The 18,878-nt window shown below is 45.4% G+C and overlaps 1 protein-coding gene across 1 annotated transcript in view; it reads left to right on the top strand.

The window, feature by feature from the left end:
- Window positions 1-18,878, top strand: part of RASSF9 (Ras association domain family member 9) — a 147,215-nt gene that overhangs the window by 110,987 nt on the left and 17,350 nt on the right. The window lies entirely within an intron of this gene.

The following is an 18,878-nucleotide window of genomic DNA, read 5'->3' as shown; positions in this document are numbered from 1 at the left end:
TTTGATACTTGGCTAGAAAATAGCCATAGGAGAATACAAAGAGCTTACTTACGCCTACAGTAGCGTTCTATATATTTGATTTCTGGTTGATCTGCTGGTGGCTGTACTTTCTGCAGTGCATCTACTAGCCAATTCTGAGCAATTTGTAGTGAGACTTGCGACCGCTGTGTTCTGCGCTTAGTGACGCACATATCCATAGCAAAGACCGAAGTGGGAAAATTTAGTAGGGGTTGGATTTCAATTAGGCACTAACTCAGTGTCATCTCATCTGGCATAGTAGTGTGCTTTGATACTTGGCTAGAAAATAGCCATAGGAGAATACAAAGAGCTTACTTACGCCTACAGTAGCGTTCTATATATTTGATTTCTGGTTGATCTGCTGGTGGCTGTACTTTCTGCAGTGCATGTACTAGCCAATTCTGAGCAATTTGTAGTGAGACTTGCGACCGCTGTGTTCTGCGCTTAGTGACGCACATATCCATAGCAAAGACCGAAGTGGGAAAATTTAGTAGGGGTTGGATTTCAATTAGGCACTAACTCAGTGTCATCTCATCTGGCATAGTAGTGTGCTTTGATACTTGGCTAGAAAATAGCCATAGGAGAATACAAAGAGCTTACTTACGCCTACAGTAGCGTTCTATATATTTGATTTCTGGTTGATCTGCTGGTGGCTGTACTTTCTGCAGTGCATATACTAGCCAATTCTGAGCAATTTGTAGTGAGACTTGCGACCGCTGTGTTCTGCGCTTAGTGACGCACATATCCATAGCAAAGACCGAAGTGGGAAAATTTAGTAGGGGTTGGATTTCAATTAGGCACTAACTCAGTGTCATCTCATCTGGCATAGTAGTGTGCTTTGATACTTGGCTAGAAAATAGCCATAGGAGAATACAAAGAGCTTACTTACGCCTACAGTAGCGTTCTATATATTTGATTTCTGGTTGATCTGCTGGTGGCTGTACTTTCTGCAGTGCATGTACTAGCCAATTCTGAGCAATTTGTAGTGAGACTTGCGACCGCTGTGTTCTGCGCTTAGTGACGCACATATCCATAGCAAAGACCGAAGTGGGAAAATTTAGTAGGGGTTGGATTTCAATTAGGCACTAACTCAGTGTCATCTCATCTGGCATAGTAGTGTGCTTTGATACTTGGCTAGAAAATAGCCATAGCAATAGGATAGCATTGTTTGGTTTTAAAAACTCAAAAAAAAACAAAAAACACAAAAAAAAACAAAAAACACAAAAAAAAACAAAAAACACAAAAAAACCCCAAAAAAAGTTAAAAAAAAAAAAAAAAGTTATAACTCTCATTTTAAAAATGTTTAACCCGAGGGCTAGGGGTAGAGGACGAGGGCGGGGACGTGGGCGTCCAACTACTGCAGGGGTCAGAGGCCGTGGTCCTGGGCAGGGTGAGACACCACCTGCTGATGAGGGAGCAGGGGAACGCCGCAGAGCTACACTCCCTAGGTTCATGTCTGAAGTTACTGGGACTCGTGGTAGAGCACTGTTGAGGCCAGAACAGTGCGAACAGGTGATGTCGTGGATTGCTGACAATGCTTCGAGCAATTTGTCCACCACCAGTCAGTCTTCCACGCAGTCCACCCATGTCACCGAAATCGGCACTCCTCCAGCTCCTGCACCTCAGCCTCCTCCCCCCCAGTCTGCCCCCTCCCAGGAAAATTTGGCATTTGAACCGGCATACTCTGAGGAACTGTTTTCTGGACCCTTCCCACAGTCACAAACCACTTGTCCGGTTGCTGCTGAGCAATTTTCCGATGCCCAGGTTTTCCACCAGTCACAGTCTGTGGGTGATGATGACCTTCTTGACGTAGTGGAAGTGTGTAAAGAGGTGTCCGACGATGAGGAGACACGGTTGTCAGACAGTGGGGAAGTTGTTGTCAGGGCAGGAAGTCCGAGGGGGGAGCAGACTGAGGGCTCGGAGGATGATGAGGTGACAGACCCAAGCTGGGTTGAGAGGCCGGGTGAACACAGTGCTTCTGAGACGGAGGAGAGTCCTCGACCAGAACAGGTTGGAAGAGGCAATGGTGGGGCCAGACGGAGAGGCAGGGCCAGAGCTGGTGCATCAGCGCCAAATGTGTCAACTAGTGAAGCTCCCGTGGCGAGGGCTCTTGCGGCGAGGGCTAGATCTTCAGAAGTCTGGAGGTTCTTTAAGGAAACACCGGATGACCGACGGACTGTGGTGTGCAACATTTGCCAAACCAGGCTCAGCAGGGGTTCCACCACTACTAGCTTAACTACCACCAGTATGCGCAGGCATATGAATGCTAAACACCCCACTCAGTGGCAACAAGCCCGTTCACCTCCGGCCGTGCACACCACTGCTCCTTCCCCTGTGTCAGCTGCTAGTCAGCCCCCTGCACAGGACCCTGCCACAAAAACCCCATCGTCGCCTCCACGATCCTCCACAGCATCCACCAGCGTTCAGCTCTCCATACCCCAGACGCTGGAGCGGAAACGCAAATATAGTGCAACCCACCCGCACGCCCAAGCCCTTAATGTGCACATCTCCAGATTGCTTAGCCTGGAGATGCTGCCCTATAGGCTAGTAGAGACCGAGGCCTTTCGCAACCTCATGGCGGCGGCCGCCCCTCGGTATTCGGTCCCCAGCCGCCACTACTTTTCCCGATGTGCCGTCCCAGCCCTGCACCAGCACGTGTCAGACAACATCATCCGTGCCCTGACCAACGCCGTTTCTGACAAGGTCCACCTGACCACGGACACGTGGACGAGTGCTGCCGGGCAGGGCCACTATATATCGCTGACGGCACATTGGGTTAACTTGGTGGAGGCTGGGACCGAGTCTGACCCTGGGGCTGCTCATATACTGCCGACGCCGAGGATTGCGGGGCCTACCTCGGTCCAGGTGTTTCAGGCCTACTATGCCTCCTCCTCCTCCCACCCCTCCTCCACCTCCTCCTCCGAACTACCATCCGTGGGCACGGCGCCATCAGTTGGTAGCTCTAGGCACAGCAGCAGTGCCGTCGCTAAGCGACAGCAGGCGGTGCTCAAACTGCTGAGCCTAGGCGACAAAAGGCACACCGCCCAAGAGCTATTACAGGGCATCACGGCGCAGACTGATCTGTGGCTGGCACCGCTGAACCTCAAGCCGGGAATGGTTGTGTGTGACAACAGCCGTAACCTGGTGGCGGCTCTGCAACTCGGCAGACTGACACATGTGCCATGCCTGGCCCATGTGTTAAATCTGATAGTTCAGCGTTTCCTCAAGACATACCCCAATCTGTCTGATTTGCTCACGAAGGTGCGCCGCATCTGTGCGCATTTCAGGAAGTCCAGCCCAGATGCTGCCACTCTCAGGGCAGCGCAGCGCCGCCTCCAACTGCCCGCTCACCGACTGTTGTGCGACGTGCCCACGAGGTGGAATTCAACACTGACCATGTTATCCAGAGTTTACCAGCAGCGCAGAGCGATTGTAGACTGCCAGATGTCAACTTCCACCAGAACTGGTAGTCAGGTCAGTCAGCTTCCTCAAGTCTACAATGAGGAGTGGACGTGGATGTCTGATATCTGTCAGGTGCTGAGTAACTTTGAGGAGTCAACACAGATGGTCAGTGGCGATGCCGCCATCATCAGCCTCACCATCCCGCTGCTTGGCCTGTTGAAAAACTCTCTGGTCAGCATGAAGTCGGAAGCTTTGCGCTCGTCACAAGAGACAGGGGAAGAATATTCCCTTGTTGATAGCCAAAGCACCCTCAGGTCTGTTTCTCAGCGCATATCGGAGGAGGTGGAGGTGGAGGAGGATGAGGAGGAAGAGGAGGAGAATGTTGGCGAGACACAAGAGGGGACCATTGTTGAGTCCTTCACTGTTCAGCGTGTATGGGCAGAAGAAGAGGAGTTGGAGGAGTTGGAGGAGGAGGAAATGGACAGTCAGGCCAGTGAGGGGAGTGAATTCTTACGTGTTGGTACTCTGGCGCATATGGCAGATTTCATGCTAGGCTGCCTATCCCGTGACCCTCGCGTTCAAAGAATTTATTCCAGCACCGATTACTGGGTGTTCACTCTCCTGGACCCACGGTACAAGCAAAATCTTCCCACTCTCATCCCTGCAGAGGAAAGGAGTGTGAGAATGCATGAATACCAGCAGGCCCTGGTGCACAAGCTGAAACAGTATTTCCCTTCTGACAGCGCTAGCGGCAGAGTGCGTAGTTCTGCGGGACAAGTAGCGAGGGAGAGTAGGCGAGCAGGCAGCTTGTCCAGCACTGGCAAGGGTACGCTTTACAAGGCTTTTGCCAGCTTTATGTCACCCCAGCAAGACACTGTCACCTGTCCCCAGTCTCGGCAGAGTAGGGCTGATCTTTACAGAAAGATGGTGAGGGAGTACGTAGCTGACCATACCATCGTCCTAAATGATCACACAGCTCCCTACAACTACTGGGTTTCAAAGCTGGACATGTGGCACGAACTGGCGCTGTACGCCTTGGAGGTTCTTGCCTGCCCTGCCGCTAGCGTCTTGTCCGAGCGGGTTTTCAGTGCAGCTGGTGGCATCATCACCGATAAGCGTACACGCCTGTCGACTGACAGCGCTGACAGGCTGACGCTTATTAAAATGAATAAAGGCTGGATTTCTCAGAATTTCCAATCTCCACCAGGTGAAGGAAGCTCAACCTGAATAATTGATCCACTCCTCCTCCTCCTCATTTTCCTCCTTCTCCTCCTCTTTGTACAGTAAAGCAGAGGAAAATGGCTATTTTTTGACAGGGCCCACTGGCTCTTGCTATAGTACTTCATGCATTTAATTTTTCTGGAGGGCCACCTACCCGGTCCTCTGTTTGAAACAATTTTTGTGAGTGCCACATACAGGCACTCAATCTATTCCATTTTTCTGGAGGGCCACCTACCCGGTCCTCTGTTTTAAAAAATTTTTGGGACTGCCACATACAGGCACTCAATCTATTCCATTTTACTGGAGGGCCACCTACCTGCTCCTCTGGTTTGAAACATTTTTGGGACTGCCACATACAGGCACTCAATCTATTCCTTTTTACTGGAGGGCCACCTACCTTCTCCTCTGGTTTGAAAAATGTTTGGGACTGCCACATACAGGCACTCAATCTATTCCATTTTACTGGAGGGCCACCTACCTGCTCCTCTGGTTTGAAACATTTTTGGGACTGCCACATACAGGCACTCAATCTATTCCATTTTACTGGAGGGCCACCTACCTGCTCCTCTGGTTTGAAAAATGTTTGGGACTGCCACATACAGGCACTCAATCTATTCCATTTTACTGCAGGGCCACCTACCTGCTCCTCTGGTTTGAAACATTTTTGGGACTGCCACATACAGGCACTCAATCTATTCCATTTTACTGGAGGGCCACCTACCTGCTCCTCTGGTTTGAAACATTTTTGGGACTGCCACATACAGGCACTCAATCTATTCCATTTTACTGCAGGGCCACCTACCTTCTCCTCTGGTTTGAAAAATGTTTGGGACTGCCACATACAGGCACTCAATCTATTCCATTTTACTGGAGGGCCACCTACCTGCTCCTCTGGTTTGAAACATTTTTGGGACTGCCACATACAGGCACTCAATCTATTCCATTTTACTGGAGGGCCACCTACCTGCTCCTCTGGTTTGAAAAATGTTTGGGACTGCCACATACAGGCACTATCCAAATTAAATTGTCTCCATAGCAGCCTCCACACGTTGTCTCCATTGCTACCTCCAAAAGTCGTCCATATAGCTGCCTCCATACATCGTCCCTTTATCAAACGAGGTGTGTCAGGCAGAAATTTGGGTTGTTTTCATGGATTCCACATCAAAGTTGTTAACTTTGTCGCCACCCTGCTGTGTTATCCACAAAATATACTGGCAAACTTTTACCATTTAGGGATATTATTTCAGCGCTTCTTGCGCATCTGTTTACATTCCCCTCACCCGGCATATCCTAAACTTATAAGAACGCTACTACACTTGATCTTATACAAAAGGTTCTTAGAAGTGCTGTTTGGGGAGTAGCCTAGAGACAGGGGCTTGGATTGGCGAAAGCTCGCCTGGCAGCGGAGCGCCAGCTCCATGCGCATCATGCGCTTCTTGCGCATCTGTTTACATTCCCCTCACCCGCCATATCCTAAACTTATAAGAACGCTACTACACTTGATCTTATACAAAAGGTTCTTAGAAGTGCTGTTTGGGGAGTAGCCTAGAGACAGGGGCTTGGATTGGCGAAAGCTCGCCTGGCAGCGGAGCGCCAGCTCCATGCGCATCATGCGCTTCTTGCGCATCTGTTTACATTCCCCTCACCCGCCATATCCTAAACTTATAAGAACGCTACTACACTTGATCTTATACAAAAGGTTCTTAGAAGTGCTGTTTGGGGAGTAGCCTAGAGACAGGGGCTTGGATTGGCGAAAGCTCGCCTGGCTGCAGAGCGCCAGCTCCATCCCAAGATCCAACTAACATAGTTGCAGCACCTTTAATCTACTACTAGTTCACTGCCTCCATAATAATAATAATAATAATAATCTTTATTTATATAGCGTCATCATATTCTGTAGCGCTTTACAAATCATAGGAAACAAATACAAATGTAATGTAACAGAGCACAACATTTGTATGGAACAACAGGAGTGAGGTCCCTGCTCGCCAGAGCTTACGGTTTATGAAGATGATGGGGTAACACGAGGTAAAAGAATATTTAATGGTCAAGCCATTCTTCTTAGGGAATAGAAAAAAATATAATAAATGGAATTGCTGTCGCTTGAACCACTCAGCCGTCATCTTATATACCAGGTCCAGGGTGAATGGGACTGCAGAGAAGTCTGGTGCCTGTTGGTTGCTGGATAACAGATGGGAGGACGACACAGGACGGGTTAGTAGAAGAGTTAAAACTTCATGCAGTTAATGAGTGTTATAGGCTTGCCTAAAGAAATGGGTTTTAAGAGCACGTTTGAAACTTTGGAGGTTAGGTATTAGTCTGATAGTCCGGGGCAGAGCATTCCATAGAATTGGTGCAGCTCTAGAGAAGTCTTGGAGACGCGAGTGGGAGGTCCGCACTAGGGTAGAGGTTAATCTAAGATCACTGGCGGATCTAAGAGCACGGGTTGGGCGATAGACTGAGATAAGAGAGGAGAGGTAGGGGGGTGCAGCATTATACAGAGCTTTATGGATGAGGGTTATTATTATTTTAAACTGTATTCGAAAGGAGACTGGCAGCCAGTGCAGCGACTGGCATGAACTGTAAGCATACATGGTCCCCTTATCAAACGAGCTGTGTCAGGCAGAATTTTGGGTTGTTTTCATGGCTTCCATGTTAACTTTGTCGCCACCCTGCTGTGTAATCCACAAAATATACTGGCAAACTTTTATCATGTACCGATATTATTTGAGCGCTTCTTGCTCACCTCCTTTGGTTCCTCTCTGACACCCATTGGTTTGAAGCCTGAGTCCAATTAGGGTATGTCGCCATGCCACTCTCTAGCCTGCTGCCGCTGCCTCTGCATGCCGTCCCCTATAGTGTCAGGGTCAATTATTGGATGTTTTAGATGCTATCTAGCTTCATTCTGTCACTCTGTCATGGCCATGCTGTTGCCCATAATTTTGGCATAATGGTGCGATTAGGCAGCCTCAGAGGCATCCATGCATGCTGCCCCTGCTGTTTCCTGTCCATTTCCGTGGTGTTTCCATCCTTTTCTGAGGTTCCCAGGTGTTTGGCCAAGCTTCCCTGTGCAGAGCCTTGGTCCCCTTGAAAAATGCTCGAGTCTCCCATTGACTTCAATGGGGTTCGTTATTCGAGACGAGCACTCGAGCATCGGGAAAAGTTCGTCTCGAATAACGAGTACCCGAGCATTTTAGTGTTCGCTCATCTCTAGTTAATATGTTTTAGACATGTATTTAGACTTCTTGTAGGTCATGCTTGGTGTTAAGGGGGCTGCCTTTCAAGGTAGAAAAAGGAGGCATTGTTTTCCATTGAACACCTTGGAAAACATATTAGCATACTTCCCAGAATCCTAGCACTACTCGCTGGATACATGATAGTTATGGCTTGTGTGTTCTAACAGAAATATATAATATTTGACATCATTGGCTGTGTTAAGGAGATCGCACTGATTTCGGACGCCATCTTGACTACTGTCTGCCATCTTAGATACAGCGGCCATGTTCCCTGACCATTGTCAAGTTAATGTCATGATTCAAACTTCATTTTATGTAACCTGTTTGCTCGCCTGTCAGCTAATACCCTTTGACATTTAATGAGAAGCCCGTCTATCCTTGATTATATTATGATTCTGGAGTCCACTTCTTCTTCTCAGCAAATTAGTATAAACAATATCTGTGTACAAGGTCTCTGAGAACTGAGCACAATTAATTAACTTTTTTCCCAGAATGTGCTGATGTCCAATAGAATCTAAGTGCCTTATTTCCTTTCATACAACACCCAAAATGCTGATTTCTCTGTATTAAAATACAGCTGGGGTTCTTTGAAATAAACAGTTTGATTTGAGTGCATCTAAAGACCGGACTGTGTCATCTCCCTGCCGGCAGCTATCTCATCCTCCCTCAAAGGGTTCATTAGGACTCACCTTACTAAAGTCAAGAGGGTTGTTGGGGCCCTGCATAAAAATCCCTATCAGCTGGGACATGTATATTAATGAAAAATTCTTATATTAAGTAATTAATGTTAGACCTATGATGTCTAACCTCCACTGATCAGTTGATTGAAGGAACTCAGCCCTTTATTAAAACCTGAAAGGTATCTCTAGTCAGATGTGTCTCTTGGAAGCACACCACTGCAGGCAAATAGTTCTTAATAACATTGAAAGCCACTAATTTTTTGATTAGACAACCTCTAATATTCCAAGAAAGAATATTCAATACTTAAAGGATGAAGAAGAAGGCAGTACCCTTCCCTGTATCTGACAACATGTAGAAGGCATTGAGTACTTACATCCTTATAATTAGATGAGTTCTTGTGAATCTGAGCTGGAAAATCCAGTAAAACATAACATTATTATTGTTCCACAAAGCATCTTTCTTTCCTAATTCCCTAAGCACCATCTATTTATCCCTAATGGATAGAAACCTGATTAAAAAAACAGCCTTGGTGAAGAGCCAGATGATCTTGGTGTTGGAGGCATCCTAATAATAATACTAATTCCTTCATTTATATAGTTCACACAGATTACACAGTGCTGCACAAAGCTTGCCAAATCGGTCCCTGTCCCCAATGGGGTTCAAAATCTAATCAACCTACCAGTATGTTTTGGAGTGTGGGAGGAAACCAGTGGGCCCAGAGGAAACCCACGCAAACACAGAGAGAACATACAAACTCTTTTTAGATGTTGAGCCTGGGACTTGAACCCAGGTCCCCAGCGCTGCAGAGCTGCAATGGTAACCACTAAGCCACCATGCTGCCCCATGGGCGCTTTCTATCTGCAACACCTCTGATAATTTATTTGGAACCAACAATTTCTTATTCCAGGTAGTAAAGAACCCCACAGGATCATTACCTTCTGTGTTTTCCGGTAAAAATCTTGTTTTTACCTCCTGTAATTTCTCACCAGACACCTCAAAGGAGATGCTTCACTTTTAACCTCCTTTACTACTTCCTTCAAAACATTGTTTGATGTGATCAGAAATATCCTTTAATTACAATTTCTGCTTATATGCTTCCAACTTGGGGCAACCGCCATCATCTCCTGAGTTCTTTCCAAATTAGGTCTATTAAAATATCTATCTGTTTTACGAGTTTTTCCACTTTACTTTTGCCTCCAGGTGAGATCTTTCTTTCAGGAGGGCCTTTACTTTTAGTCCCTCTATTCTTACTGGCCATCTTTTCCCAAAACTCGCACAAAAATATCACAAATAAAAGGAAAAAACAATCATATACATTAGATATGGATCTAAATACCTTCTTTCTGGTGAGAATTTAGGTGTAACTCACAATACATAGAACATTGCTCAAGAGTCTCCCCTTTAATATGATATAAGGATTGTGTATGGAAGCTTTACAGTACCAGAGATATCCACTCTTAAAGTTACAATTGGAATTAGAAAGCTGTACATAAAAATCACAATTTTTTTAGTACAACTTTAAAAGTGGATATCACTGGTTCTATGAAACATCCATACACAATCCAGATGTCATATTAAAGGGGAAATTCTTTGTCACACCTAGATAGTTGGTCAATGTCATAGTGCAGTGATGGCGAACCTTTAGGAAACAGAGTGCAAACTACAACCAAAACCCACTTATATGTCGCAAAGTGCCAACATGACAATTTAAGCAGTAACCTATTGATCCCAACTGTATCACAGGTTTCAATAGTAATGGCGTCATGAGTTCACCAATACAATAGAAAGATGATGAAGAATTTTGGATTGTAGGGGACCCAGAGCAGGAGCTCCAATGACAATCCATCTCTATCCACACCTTCTCGCTCCTCCTGTCAGCCAAGGATGTTGCTTTAAAATAGCGCTGAGCATGGCACATCCTGTGCTGTATTGGACTGCAGGAAGAAGCTTTGAGTCCTGTCTGGAAAACTCTGCGTTGGGGTGAAAGCCTGGGTGCCCATAGAAAGGGCTCCGAGTGCCACCTCTGGCACCTGTGCCACTGTCATAGCGTTTATAAACATCCTTTCTGCACGAGGCATGTGCAAATAGGACCTATATAGCCTATAGCAGTCATAAAGAGCGTAAGGACTACAATAATCTTTTGTCCTAAATGCTTTACCACTTACTATTTCAAGTGATGTCACTTCTTTAATGTATCTATGGATTAAATACACTTGGTAACTTTTTATCTCTATTGCCAGTGCGGATTTCTATGGATATTTTTTTACAGTACTTACCTTGGACCTAGACCAAGCGCTTACCTTGGACCTAGACCAAGCGTTTCTTCTCAAGATGGTCATTCAGATGGCCACACTGCAGAAACATGGGTGAGCAACAGCACATTTTATTAATTTATTTCTATGGACATAACTTTTTAATGTCTGTTTTTAAATATCTTACCCTGTTAATTATAATTTTCATTATTCTATTTCTAGATCCAAAAAGATGTATTGGTAGCATCAAAGAAAATATCAGGTGGTATTTATATAATTGTAACAAGCAGTGGGTTGTGAACCCACTGTGTTATTTATCTGGTTTGACTTTGGGCCACACAATAAGGGCGTTATCCCTGGGACTCTCCGATATTCACGCTTTTACCCATATACAGGGATCTGAACTTCGCTGTGGAGAGATCACAAAGCCTTTACCTCTTGTGGTGGTCCCAGTATAGAAAGCAGTTGGCCCAGCGGGCACAGGGACACCGGTATGTAGTACCAAGGGGTCAGGCTGAGTGGGTAGTCAAAGTGAATCCAAAGTTGAGGCAGGAGGCATACAATCAAAATCAGAAACAGAGCAGAAGGTTGTGGCAGAAAGCACATGTTTAGGAAATTAGCTGGGGTCAGATACCAGGAAGCACAGGATAGGAACGGAGTCAAAGAAAAAGCCGGTCACACACGAGAAGACAAGCAAAATCGCATACCATTTAGCAGGACTAGCAAGCTAGAAACCTTTACTCAGGTGCAGAGAACAGGGCATGCTAGGCTATATGGCTGGAGATGCATGCTGATAGGCTGGAACAGCATAGCTGGGAAACACCCTGCTCCTTTAAGAAGGAGAGAGAGGTGCCCCCCGCGCCCTAAGGGAGCTGTAGCATGACCAAAGCCTGGGAACATGACAAGCAGAGGAACCCTTCACCAGCGGTACAATCATACTGCACTTGATCTATCTTTCACTTGACATCTGTTTATAAGGGAGAGTTGAGACATCTTCATGCACATAAGGGTTTATTCACATGACGGTTTGAGGGACGTATATCGATATGCGTCTCCCATAGGCGGCTATGACGCTGCAGCATGATTTTCTGTAGAGAGGGGAAAGGTGAGCAGTGCTTACCTCTCCTCCTCTCCTGATGTATGCCTTCCTGGCTACAGGCAGGCATACGCCCATGTAAATACACGTGTCGTCTGTACCCCTTCTGACACACAGGGTAATGTGAAAGCCCAACAAATTTACTTTAATGTGTGATAAGCAGCCATTTAGAAAGAAAAAAGAAAAGTGCTTTGCTTCCATTAACAAATGAAGATGTTGCTCAAAATGTCCTATTATAAACATTTATTTTTATTTTTCATGCCATTAAATATTTAATAAAATGTTTTAAATCCTGAAATTTACACAATTTTCTGGACAGTAGGCTAAATAACAGACTGACACTTTCTGTTCAGCAGTCATTCCATTTACATCACATACAGACAGGGCACATCATAAGGGGTCGCACGGGGCGCACGCCCTGGGGCCCCCACCACTTTGCTCCGACAAGGGGCCCCAACCTATTATTCACATGCTGGGGGGATCTGTATATGGTTAATGCTGGGGGGATGTGTATATGGTTAAAGCTGGGGGGGGGGGGGGGGTTGTAAATTATTAATGCTGGGGAGATCTGTATATGATTAATCCTGAGGGGGAATGTAAATGGTTAATGCTGGGGGGTATCTGTAAATGGTTGTTGCTAGGAGGAACTGTATATAGTTATTTTATGATTACTGATTATAGAAGGCTGTATATAGTTATTATAGAGGGCTGTATATAGTAATTATAGGGAGGCTGTATATTTTCATAGAGGGCTGTATATAGTTATTATAGGGGCTGTAGATAGTTATTACAGGGGGCTGTATTGTAGTTATCGCTGGTGGGCTGTATACAGTGATTGCTGGGGGCTGTATATAGTGATTGCTGTGGGATGTATACAGTGATTGCTAGGGAGCTGTATATAGTGATTACTGGGAGGCTGTATACAGTGATTACTGGGGGCTGTATATAGTGATTTCTGGGGGTTGTATTTAGTGATTACTGGGGGCTGTATACAGTAATTACTGGGGGCTGTATATAGTTATTTCTGGGAGAGCTGTATATTTCTGGGGGCTGTATACAGTGATTGCTGGGAGGCTGAATATGGGAAGTGCTGGGGGGCTGCATATAGTTATTGCTGGGGGACTGTATACAGTGATTGATGGGGTCTGTATATAGTGATTGCTGGGGGTTGTATAAAGTGAATACTGGGTGCTGTAAATAGTGGTTACTGGGGGATGTATATAGTGATCGCTATGTGGTTGTATAAAATGATTGCCGGGGGCTGTATATAGTGCTTGCTGGGGGAGCTATATATGGTATTTGCTTGGGGCTGTATATAGTGATTGCTGGGGCTGTATCTAGTGATTGCTGGGGGCTGTATAAAGTAAATACTGGGTGCTGTATATAGTGATTACTGGGGGGTCATATAAAATGATTTCTGGGGGCTGTATATAGTGATTGCTGGGGGAGCTGTATATAGTAATTGGTAGGGGCTGTAGATAGTGATTTCTGGGGGCTGTATATAGTAATTGTTAGGGGGATGTATATAGTTATTAGTGGGGGGCATTATGTAGCGATTGCTTTACCCTTTCTGGACTACATTCATTAGGGGTCCCCACCAGATTTTGTGCAGGGGCCCCCACCAACCTTAATCCGGCCCTGCATACAGAATTACGGTAGAAGATAAGAATGTACTGACTACTACTACTGACACTGACAATAGGTGGTGCCTCGTGCACCTCATGCAAGCAAAGAGAAAGTCCATAAAACTCTCCATAGACTTCAATAGTTTGGCTCCAGATCATTGCTGCCCATGTCTGGAAGCTGTAGTAAAGCAAACAGTTAAATACTGTTACTAGAGTTCAGAAAAATGGCAGCCCCCATAATCATCAGAAAATAGAAGAAAACAAATACACAATAAAAAATAACTAGTAAATACAAATTAGGAACCGAGAGTCCCATACCAGTCATCTGCCCTGTGTTCAGATGCCATACAATATGCCATTGTAGTTAATAAAGTAATACATTTCAAAACAAGAAACCTCAAGATTATTAAATAAAGTTTTAAATGAGAAACGTTAATTACAAAAGAAACCAGAGAGGCTTGAAACTTGAAATGTGTTTTCATTCAAAACAATGAAAAATTGCTAAAGAACACCTGTCTTTTTTAAATTACTACAGAGAATAATAACGATTTCTCCTTAAATACTTCAAAAAGGTTGTACAGTGTTTTTCCATTAGCCTCTTTGTCACAAAGTATCCCAAAGGTATAAGGTTTCAAATACTCCCAGGTGAAAATTAGCGTAAAAACAGATGTGCTCTAAACATATATGTATATAGGCTGTATGAAGCCCATATATATATAAAAGAAAATATCATTAATTAATTATTATTTCTACATTATTTATTTCTCTCTTATGAATTTGAAAATAAGTCTCATGTGTCTTGAAGTCAGGGAGTAGGTGTCTTGAAGTCTTAAGTCTGTATAGATGATGAACTATAGAAAGACCCCCCCCCCCCCCGCAAGCCCCTTCCCCTCACAGTCAGCCATCCCTTTATAATTGCCCCACTCTCTTCACAGTCAGTCCCCCTTTATAATTGCCCCCTGACCCCACCTCTTCATCAGGGACGTTACTAGGAGAGACAAGGCCCCATACCATCTTATTGTAATCTTTATAGTACCTAGAACCCTGATGTAATTTGAAAGAAGAGATCATCTTTCATAAGATACCAAAATCATGTTTCTAAGTACAGCCAAAGAAATGGACTTCTAAATTGATGCTCCCCCTCCAACCTATAAAGGTGACTCATTTTAGGACAAAATGGACTCTTCTAAGCTCATTTGTGTGTAACGTTGGAGTAGATTTTTTTTATAGGTAAACAGTCAAGAAAAGAGGGAATTCTAGAAAGGACTTTTTTACCTTTCCTAAACGATATGGTAGTTAAGTAGGGTAAATTTTGGTGACAGAGCCCTATAAATGTTAATAATTAGAGATGAGCGAACATGCTCGTCCGAGCTTGATGCTCGTTCGAGCATTAGCGTACTCGAAACTGCTCGTTGCTCGGACGAATACTTCGCCCGCTCGAGAAAATGGCAGCTCCCGCCGTTTTGCTTTTTGGCGGCCAGAAACAGAGCCAATCACAAGCCAGGAGACTCTGCACTCCACCCAGCATGACGTGGTACCCTTACACGTCGATAGCAGTGGTTGGCTGGCCAGGTCCGGTGACCCTGGGATAGACTAGCCGCTGCCCGCGCTGCTCGGATCATTCTGTGTCTGGATGCCGCTAGGGAGAGAGCTACTGCTGGTCAGGGAAAGCGTTAGGGTGTTCTATTAGCTTACTGTTAGGCAGGAGTGATTCTCCAAGAACCCAACAGCCCTTCTTAGGGCTACAATAACGTTCTACTTTTTTTTTTTTTTATTTGCATCTAGTACCATTTTGTGAGGAATTAGGAGGGGGACTTGCTACCGTTGTGTTTAGCTCTTAGTGGCACACATATCCACCTCAAACACCAAAGTGGGAAAATTTATTAGGGGTTTGATTTCAATTAGGCACAGTCTGCCATTTGTCCTTTTTTATTTTACGTTTATTTTGTTTAATAACTCAGTGTCATCTCATCTGGCATATTAGTGTGCTTTCATACTTGGCTAGAAAATAGCCATAGGAGAATCCAAACGGCTTACTTGCGCCTACAGTAGCGTTATATATTTGATTTCTGGTTGATCTGCTGGTGGCTGTACTTGCTGCAGTGCATCTACTAGCCAATTGTGAGCAATTTGTAGTGAGACTTGCGACCGCTGTGTTTTGCGCTTAGTGACGCACATATCCATTGCAAAGACCGAAGTGGGAAAATTTAGTAGGGGTTGGATTTCAATTAGGCACAGTCTGCCATTTGTCCTTTTTTATTTTACGTTTATTTTGTTTAATAACTCAGTGTCATCTCATCTGGCATATTAGTGTGCTTTCATACTTGGCTAGAAAATAGCCATAGGAGAATCCAAACGGCTTACTTGCGCCTACAGTAGCGTTATATATTTGATTTCTGGTTGATCTGCTGGTGGCTGTACTTGCTGCAGTGCATCTACTAGCCAATTGTGAGCAATTTGTAGTGAGACTTGCGACCGCTGTGTTTTGCGCTTAGTGACGCACATATCCATTGCAAAGACCGAAGTGGGAAAATTTAGTAGGGGTTGGATTTCAATTAGGCACAGTCTGCCATTTGTCCTTTTTTATTTTACGTTTATTTTGTTTAATAACTCAGTGTCATCTCATCTGGCATATTAGTGTGCTTTCATACTTGGCTAGAAAATAGCCATAGGAGAATCCAAACGGCTTACTTGCGCCTACAGTAGCGTTATATATTTGATTTCTGGTTGATCTGCTGGTGGCTGTACTTGCTGCAGTGCATCTACTAGCCAATTGTGAGCAATTTGTAGTGAGACTTGCGACCGCTGTGTTTTGCGCTTAGTGACGCACATATCCATTGCAAAGACCGAAGTGGGAAAATTTAGTAGGGGTTGGATTTCAATTAGGCACAGTCTGCCATTTGTCCTTTTTTATTTTACGTTTATTTTGTTTAATAACTCAGTGTCATCTCATCTGGCATATTAGTGTGCTTTCATACTTGGCTAGAAAATAGCCATAGGAGAATCCAAACGGCTTACTTGCGCCTACAGTAGCGTTATATATTTGATTTCTGGTTGATCTGCTGGTGGCTGTACTTGCTGCAGTGCATCTACTAGCCAATTGTGAGCAATTTGTAGTGAGACTTGCGACCGCTGTGTTTTGCGCTTAGTGACGCACATATCCATTGCAAAGACCGAAGTGGGAAAATTTAGTAGGGGTTGGATTTCAATTAGGCACAGTCTGCCATTTGTCCTTTTTTATTTTACGTTTATTTTGTTTAATAACTCAGTGTCATCTCATCTGGCATATTAGTGTGCTTTCATACTTGGCTAGAAAATAGCCATAGGAGAATCCAAACGGCTTACTTGCGCCTACAGTAGCGTTATATATTTGATTTCTGGTTGATCTGCTGGTGGCTGTACTTGCTGCAGTGCATCTACTAGCCAATTGTGAGCAATTTGTAGTGAGACTTGCGACCGCTGTGTTTTGCGCTTAGTGACGCACATATCCATTGCAAAGACCGAAGTGGGAAAATTTAGTAGGGGTTGGATTTCAATTAGGCACAGTCTGCCATTTGTCCTTTTTTATTTTACGTTTATTTTGTTTAATAACTCAGTGTCATCTCATCTGGCATATTAGTGTGCTTTCATACTTGGCTAGAAAATAGCCATAGGAGAATCCAAACGGCTTACTTGCGCCTACAGTAGCGTTATATATTTGATTTCTGGTTGATCTGCTGGTGGCTGTACTTGCTGCAGTGCATCTACTAGCCAATTGTGAGCAATTTGTAGTGAGACTTGCGACCGCTGTGTTTTGCGCTTAGTGACGCACATATCCATTGCAAAGACCGAAGTGGGAAAATTTTGTAGGGGTTGGATTTCAATTCGGCACAGTCTGCCATTTTTCCTTTTTTATTTTACGTTTATTTTGTTTAATAACTCAGTGTCATCTCATCTGGCATAGTAGTGTGCTTTCATACTTGGCTAGAAAATAGCCATAGCTATAGGATAGCATTGTTTGTTTTTAAAAACTCAAAAACACAAAAAAAAACAAAAAACACAAAAAAAAGTTAAAAAAAAATTAAAGTTATAACTCTCATTTTAAAAATGTTTAACCCGAGGGCTAGGGGTAGAGGACGAGGGCGGGGACGTGGGCGTCCAACTACTGCAGGGGTCAGAGGCCGTGGTCCTGGGCGGGGTGAGACACCACCTGCTTATGAGGGAGAAGGGGAACGCCGCAGAGCTACACTCCCTAGGTTCATGTCTGAAGTTACTGGGACTCGTGGTAGAGCACTGTTGAGGCCAGAACAGTGCGAACAGGTGATGTCGTGGATTGCTGACAATGCTTCGAGCAATTTGTCCACCAGTCAGTCTTCCACGCAGTCCACCCATGTCACCGAAATCGCCACTCCTCCAGCTCCTGCACCTCAGCCTCCTCCCCCCCAGTCTGGCCCCTCCCAGGAAAATTTGGCATTTGAACCGGCATACTCTGAGGAACTGTTTTCTGGACCCTTCCCACAGTCACAAACCACTTGTCCGGTTGCTGCTGAGCAATTTTCCGATGCCCAGGTTTTCCACCAGTCACAGTCTGTGGGTGATGATGACCTTCTTGACGTAGTGGAAGTGTGTAAAGAGGTGTCCGACGATGAGGAGACACGGTTGTCAGACAGTGGGGAAGTTGTTGTCAGGGCAGGAAGTCCGAGGGGGGAGCAGACTGAGGGATCGGAGGATGATGAGGTGACAGACCCAAGCTGGGTTGAGAGGCCGGGTGAACACAGTGCTTCTGAGACGGAGGAGAGTCCTCGACCAGAACAGGTTGGAAGAGGCAGTGGTGGGGCCAGACGGAGAGGCAGGGCCAGAGCTGGTGCATCAGCGCCAAATGTGTCAACTAGTGAAGCTCCCGTGGCGAGGGCTCTTGCGGCGAGGGCTAGATCTTCAGAAGTCTGGAGGTTCTTTAAGGAAACACCGGATGACCGACGGACTGTGGTGTGCAACATTTGCCAAACCAGGCTCAGCAGGGGTTCCACCACTACTAGCTTAACTACCACCAGTATGCGCAGGCATATGAATGCTAAACACCCCACTCAGTGGCAACAAGCCCGTTCACCTCCGGCCGTGCACACCACTGCTCCTTCCCCTGTGTCAGCTGATAGTCAGCCCCCTGCCCAGGACCTCCACGATCCTCCACAGCATCCACCAGCGTTCAGCTCTCCATACCCCAGACGCTGGAGCGGAAACGCAAATATAGTGCAACCCACCCGCACGCCCAAGCCCTTAATGTGCACATCTCCATATTGCTTAGCCTGGAGATGCTGCCCTATAGGCTAGTAGAGACCGAGGCCTTTCGCAACCTCATGGCGGCGGCCGC

The sequence above is a fragment of the Engystomops pustulosus genome, chromosome 4 (assembly GCF_040894005.1).
Source record: "Engystomops pustulosus chromosome 4, aEngPut4.maternal, whole genome shotgun sequence".
Lineage (NCBI taxonomy): Eukaryota > Metazoa > Chordata > Amphibia > Anura > Leptodactylidae > Engystomops > Engystomops pustulosus.
This window is presented reverse-complemented; position numbering and strand designations above follow the sequence as displayed.